Source organism: Passer domesticus, chromosome 3, assembly GCF_036417665.1.
Source record: "Passer domesticus isolate bPasDom1 chromosome 3, bPasDom1.hap1, whole genome shotgun sequence".
Taxonomy (NCBI): Eukaryota; Metazoa; Chordata; class Aves; order Passeriformes; family Passeridae; genus Passer; species Passer domesticus.
Genome location: NC_087476.1, coordinates 111,575,976 through 111,583,004, shown reverse-complemented (window position 1 = coordinate 111,583,004; position 7,029 = coordinate 111,575,976).

Genomic DNA, 7,029 nt, shown 5'->3' with positions numbered 1-7,029 from the left:
GCGCCGTTGCCCGGAGGAGCGGCGGCCCCGCCCGGGCCTGCCCCGCGGCCCTCAGCGCTCCCGTGCCCGCACACCCCGAAGCCCCGCCGGCTCTGGGGCACAGCATGCTAAAGGCAGAGCCTAAACCTCAGAGCGAGCCGCCCCCGGCCGGTCTGGGCTCCAAGCATCACCCTGCGAGCACAGGAGCGATGCAGGTGTTGCCGTGGGGCGGGAATGCGCCCAGGAAAGCTGGCTGCATCAGAGCGTTTTTGCTCTAATAAAGCCTGAAGTGGTGATTGCCTCCTAAACGGGGATAGCTGAAGCTAAGCGTTGCAGTTAAGCAGCAGCAATCTGGTAGAACTACTCAATTATTGCTTACATTTGCAGCAATCTGTTCATATGTTAATGCAGAGATCTACTAATTTAGCAGTTACTAATCTGGAAAAATGTTCATTAATCTCATATGTGCAGGAGAATATATACTTAGGTCTTTATGCACCTTCGGTCGGTGTTGCCCTGAGGCTTCAGAGAACCTAGAAATATAGTCACTTTTTCCTTTCAGTTTCCTTTGTTTTTCATTTTTTAGGTAGCTATGTTGTTACAGTGCTGCTTGCTTGTGAAAAGGAGACTCACACATTAAGCTTTCATTTTTAAGGCTTACACATCCTGAAAAATGAAAATATTTTAATGAAAATACTGTCAGACCCTTAATTAAATAGCCAGACTAACACCTACAAAATAGAAGAAGCAACACCCTTAATAAGCTGTGTTTTCACAAGTGAGACAAATGCAATTTGCTATTGAAGTAATTTTTCTCTGCAAGAAAATATGTTTAATGACACTGCTTAAGCCTGGAATTAAACAGCAGTTGCATATTCAGCTGTTCTGTATGCCCTCCATCATTGTGAGGAAAAGGCAAGCCATGTTGCTTTGCTTACAGAATAATTTAAATAATAAACCATATTTTTTCCTTAAAGCACAGTGCTCATTTGAAACTGCCTGAGCCAGTGCATACCAAAAAATGCACTTTTTTTTTTCTGACTTTTTTCCTGTTATGTTAGCAGCGATAGCAGGAAGGAGCTGCAGCCTTGAGGCTCTTGCTGGGCCATGAAGGTCGCAGATGGGGATCCTGCAGCTGGCTGCCACCTCCTCACCAGGCAGCCAGACCTGGCCCAGAGCCACCGTCCTGCCAGCACGCTGTACAGGGCTTCTAGAAAGGTGCAAGGGCAGAGAGAAGATTCATAAATGAGCTCACTGCTTTCCACCTCCCTCTGTTTATCTCAGGGTTTACAAAGTCCCTTAGAACCAGAGCAGTTTGTACACCTAACTTCTAAAAGGAGACCTGGGGAGTTTGGTACCAAAGGGCTGCTCAGCTGTCTCAGATGGTGGTCAGGTGGCTTTGCCTATGTCCACAGGAAAATTTGCAGACCAAAGCAAATTATCCCTACCTGCACTTGAGGTGGACAGCATGTGTCTGTATTTGCATTCCCACGAGGCACTGTGGGCATCCCCCATCTGTTCTAAATGGCTCCCTCTGGATTGTGAATAATTGGCCTGGCCTGTCACCAGGTCATGTCAGCTCCCTTCAAGCTGGGACAGCAGATAAACCTACTTAAAGTACACAGATATCACTGGGGATAAAGTAGGAATGGGAATACAACTTTCCAAGCTGCACAGGGTGGTTGCAGAGAGCACTTCCTGCTAACCAAGACACTTCTATTTTCATCTGTGGCCTAGCAACACACCTTGTATAATTTCTTTTACAAATTCCTAGGGAAGGTGTCTTTTCATCCAAGCGCTGTCAGATGAACAGCATGAGAAAGCCTGGTATGCACAGAAAAAATTCAGTCATTTCTGAACAAGGGGGAAAATATAACAATATCTGTGAGTAGCATTACTCATACTGACTGTCTAGCTTTGATGTGGTGAGCTTAACCTACTGTCCAAGTCCTGCCAACAGTGTTGTCATTTTCATGCTAATGGAAGTTTTTAACTTTTAATCCCACTTTTAAGAGAAGAAACTGAGGCACAGACCCACCAAAAATCTTGCCCAAGCTCACAAATGGCAGCCAGGAACAGCACTGGGGTTTCATCAGCCTTGATTCAGCTTCCAGTGCAGCTCTCCCCATTGTAGTTTCTTTAAGAGCTCACCAGAGTTTTAGAAAAGAAAATATTAGCATGCTGTTCAAACCCTCCTGATTTTCAGGGATTTTGTCTGCCTTTGGGATAGTGCTGCTTAAGGGCACCTCAAACATTCGTTTACTAGACAGGTTTTAATTTGTAATTATTTATATTCCTTTTGGTACATGATGTCTGGAGAAGATTTATTTTTGGATGATAAGCCTTTATTAATCATTAAAAAAAAAGTTACCATTTTGAAATGTCTTCCCTCTAAGAAACGGAGAGCCCTCAGCACGCTCAGATGCTTGGTCATGAATGCCCTCTCCTGTTTAAATCCAGCATTGCTGCTGGAGAGGAACACAGCCACACAACTGCAGGGCTGCACAATTCTTTCCCAAGGCATATTATACAAACACCATCTTGCCTTTTCTTTCCAAGTAAAGGCAATCATTCTTAGGAGGAACAGGTTGCAGAATCCAGGCAGTCCTCATGGAGATAACATGACATGAGCAGAGGTGTAATTTCATTTTAAAGATATCCTCTAATGTGTTCCCTTTGTTTTCAGCTGTTGACTCATAGATATATGGCACTCCAGTCTCATAATCAATTTTATTAACAGCATGATTTTGTTACAAGCTCCATCATTTCCCTCGCAGTTCTGAGACAGATAATACTGGGACCTGTGATTTCTTCCTTTTTCATTTATCATGTGTGACTCCTGTTTCTTCCAGAGCCTCTCCTTTTTTACCTGATTTAAGCCACTTTATCGGAACTATAGAACGAGCTCTCCCTTAATTCAATGTAATGACAAATTTTCAGGACATTGGGTGGTTTATGAAGGGCTCTGACCTGTACAAACTGCTATATAAAAATGGCAGTCTGATGGATTGAATATACTGAATAGTACTGTATATCTCAGCTCCTCAATAAGCCCAAAGACTTGTGTAGTATCAGTAAGCCTAATTAAGGATGAAGCAAGCCTTTCCTCTCCTAAATACTCACCCTGATACATATGCCTTATGTGGACAGAAAGCCTCAAAGGGAAACAGCAGCCCCTGGTCATTTCACTGTGCTTATTCTTGTGCCTTTCTGTCACACTCCTGCTGGTGTCAGGCTCAGTGTTCAGCCCCTGTTCCCTCACCTCCTTTGCTATCTGCTTGCTTGCCCTGGGTATGATGTACAGAAGTGTATTTTTTCCCAGAGAAACCCCAACCTCCTGACCTGTGTCCTAAGAAAAGTGACAGTTCATCTCCCTCCTCTTTTGTCCATTGTCTTTGCCTTCATGGCTCTTTGAGTCCTTTCCCTAACATCAGTGCATGAAATCTCACCCCTTTCTCACCTGTCTGTAATTGCCAGACATCTGCTCCTGGCTCCAGTGGGGAGACATTAGCTACCAGGGGATGCAGAACCACACAGAGGCAGGGTGCAATGGGAGAATAAATGCCAGAAACATCATTTTTCCTTATTTGAATTAGCTGCTGGAAGTTCATTGTTGAGCAGACGATTGCAGAAGTCCAGCAGTTTTAGTGTGAAGTTAAATAAAAGCAGAATAGCCTGTTTTGGTCAAGGCCAGTTTGCTGTGCCTAACTTTGCATTTGGTAATTTCAAGAGGAATAAAGCTGAGTGACTGCATCAGGCCTTTGCACCAGCAGTGGAATTTGCAGCACCAAGCAACCACTAAAATCACCCAGCAAGTGACTTTGAGAGACAGGCTGAAGCACATCTAAGCAGTCAGGCTGTCCTTCTTACTGCCTCATTAATACCAATTTAACTCTGCTAAGGAATAACTCAGTTGTATGGAGAGTAACCTTCATTGTCATACTGGCTGTGGGAAGCATTTATATGAGGACCCCAGTATTAGCTAAAGGTCATATTCCTGAGCTTCCTTTTCTGAGGAAACAAGGAGGGGCTCCTGTTGTCCTAATACACAACTGTACACACCTTTCCCTTTTTTTTTTCTTTTCGCCTCCAGCTCCATTTTTGAGTAGATCTACCCAAAGCAGATTTTCTGCACTCTCATTTTGACATCATAATCATATAATTAGCATCAAAGATATTCAGTAATGGATTTAGATGGAGGGGGCTAAAACAGCCTTTTCCCATTTCTGTTCAGGGAGCGGTTGGCTCCCTCCACTTCGGATGAAGTCCCATCTAAATCCCAGTGTCATTACTTCCATTTAGACAGTGACATTTGCTCCATGCTACAGATGACACATGAAGGTCCCTTCCCGGATGGCAGTCCAAGAAGGTTACAGTGGTAGCTCACCTCTGGATATCACCAGGTTAATGCCTAAATTCGTGCTTTAAATCCTCCCTTCTTCACTGCTGGGTTCTGTTTGATATTTTCATTGCATTCCTTACAGCACTGACCTTGTTATTTCCATGGCATGAGCAAGATTGTCCTGAGGACAGGTCACCACCACTGAGAGCTGTGCAGTGTCAGACAGGGATGCTCCAGGCCCTGCGAGTTCTGCCTGGTGCACAATGGCAGGATGCACTGTATGAAAGGTGGGCCCCTCTTGGAGTTCTGGATACTGAGAATTTTAGACTTTCTGTACAAACAGACTCTGACTCCCAGGAGAGCACTTGCCTTTGACCTGAGGCCATGGAACAAGCTTCCAAAATTGATTGATAGCACTGGGATTACAGGCATGTAGTTGGTTAGAAGTGTGTAATATCACAGGGTGGAAAACCTAGAGTTTGGGGTTTCAGAATATAGTAATAAATATGAAGCAATATGGAGGTTTTAGGGTGGAGGCAAGTTGTTCTTTTTTACCTTCTTCTTCCTTCTTCTTCACGGGTTTGGGAGGTATTTTGTAATTGGACAGAAAAGTCCGCAGTGCGGACTTTGGGGGATCAGTTATTGGGTTAAAAGTGAAAATAATTTAGGTGTCATTTCTTAATTGGATCATTTAGCCTTAAAAGACCTTGTAACAAGAGATAGCCATTTTGTGCCTTGCTAATGAAAGACTGCAGAAGTCACTGCTGTGAGACTGTAACATTGATAAGAAATAATAAACACCTGAGTCTGAACACGAACTATCGTCTCAAGTGCCTTCAATCCCGACCTCGACAGAGGTAGAAAAAAGAAACCAAAAACCAGCAGGCCCCCTGCCTGGACTGGCACTGCCCTGCTCGGGTGGGGAACCTTCCCTGTGCCCCCCATCAGTCTCACAGCCACCTGCTGTGGCTCTGCCATGCTCCCCTGCTCCTTCTCCAGCTGCTCCAGCTCCTCCTCCCCACCCCAGGAGATCATTCACTTCCTTTCCCCACCCAGCCACCCGCAGCCATTCCCAACTTTGTTCTCAGTACCTTCCCTTGAAGGCACTTCTCTGCGTGGGTTGCCCTGCACTTTCTGTTTCAGTCCCTTTCCTTGGTAAACTTTTCAACTTGACTTGGAGAGGCATCAGTTCTCCTTAGAGACAACTCAGTGCAAACAGCTCTGCTTGCTGCCCTCTCCTGCCAGCTCCCAGCTCACTCCCTGCTTCCTCTCTCTTACCCCCACTGCTGGTCACTCCTCACACGTCTCTTCTACTCCCAGCACATCCCTACTCTGACCTTTTCCCCTTGGACTTTTATTGCTGGGAATGGAAGTGAAAGTTATTCACAATTAAACCACAAAGGCCATCACAGTGCAAAGCAACACTAGATTGTACCCACTGACAACCAGAAATACCTAATCACACTGGGATTTGGGATGGCAAAGCAGAATGCTGAGCTAATGCTTTTCTTTATTTTTATTAGTGAGGCTTCAGCAGGGAGCATGAGCACCACTTACAACATGTTATGCTTGTTATTGTAACAAATTACTGGTTGTTTTTGCTAAGGAAAGAATAATCCTATAAAATAGCACATACAAGGCATTGCAAATACTAGGAACCTGTACCAAAATAAATATTTTCATGTTTTTACTTATATTCTAGCAATTTCCCATCTCATTCTTTCATGTCCCTGAATCATGTTGTTCGCTGATACTTTTAAACATTGCACAATGTTTAAGCTCTTTAAGAAAACCATACTTTTGCTAGATAGCTGCTTTCCATTTGCAGGTGCTCACTGAAGGATAGCACACCACTGAAGTGAAAATGGATGTTAACTCTATTTCCTGGTGGTTCCCAGAATAGCTGATTGCTTTGCTACAGACACCGCAGCATAGGACAAGTGGCACGGTTATTTTATTCTTTAAGCCCATTCTTTGAATGCTGCCTCATAAACCTCTTGCCTCATTCCCATATTTCCCCACAGAGGTCTCACTGTTTCCTTAGTAACAGAACAGACTTTGAAATTTGTGAAAGTCTTAAACAGTTGTCACTACATTATATTCAAATACATCAGAGAGACCAGAAGGAGCACTCAACAGGAAAAACCACGGCATTCTTTGGGTTAGTACTGCTAGGAAATAAGGCAGAAAAGGGTCTGCCATAAATCACTGTGAGAACCCTCCAGAGTGCTGCATCCAGCCCTGGGACCCCGACACAAGAGAGACACAGACCTGCCGGAGCAAGTTCAGAGTGTGGCCACGGAGATGCTCAGAGGGCTGGAGCAGCTCTCCTGTCAGGACAGACTGAGAGAGCTGGGGCTGTTCCCCCTGGAGAGGAAAAAGGTTCCAGGGAGACCTTACAGCACCTAAAGGGGGCTACAAAAAGCTGTGACAAGAACAATTAGTGCTAGGACTAGGAAGAATGGCTTTAAATTGAAAGAGGGCAGGTTTGGATTAGATGTAAGGAAGAAATTCTTTACTGGGAGGGTGGTGAGGCACTGGCACAGGTTGCCCAGAGAAGCTGTGAATGCCCCACACCTGGAAGTGTTCATGGCTCGCTGGGACATTGCACAACCTGGTCTAGGCAAAACTGTCCCTATGCATGGCAGGGGGATTGGAACTGGATGATATTCAAGGTCCCTTCCACCCCAAACCTTCTATGATAAATG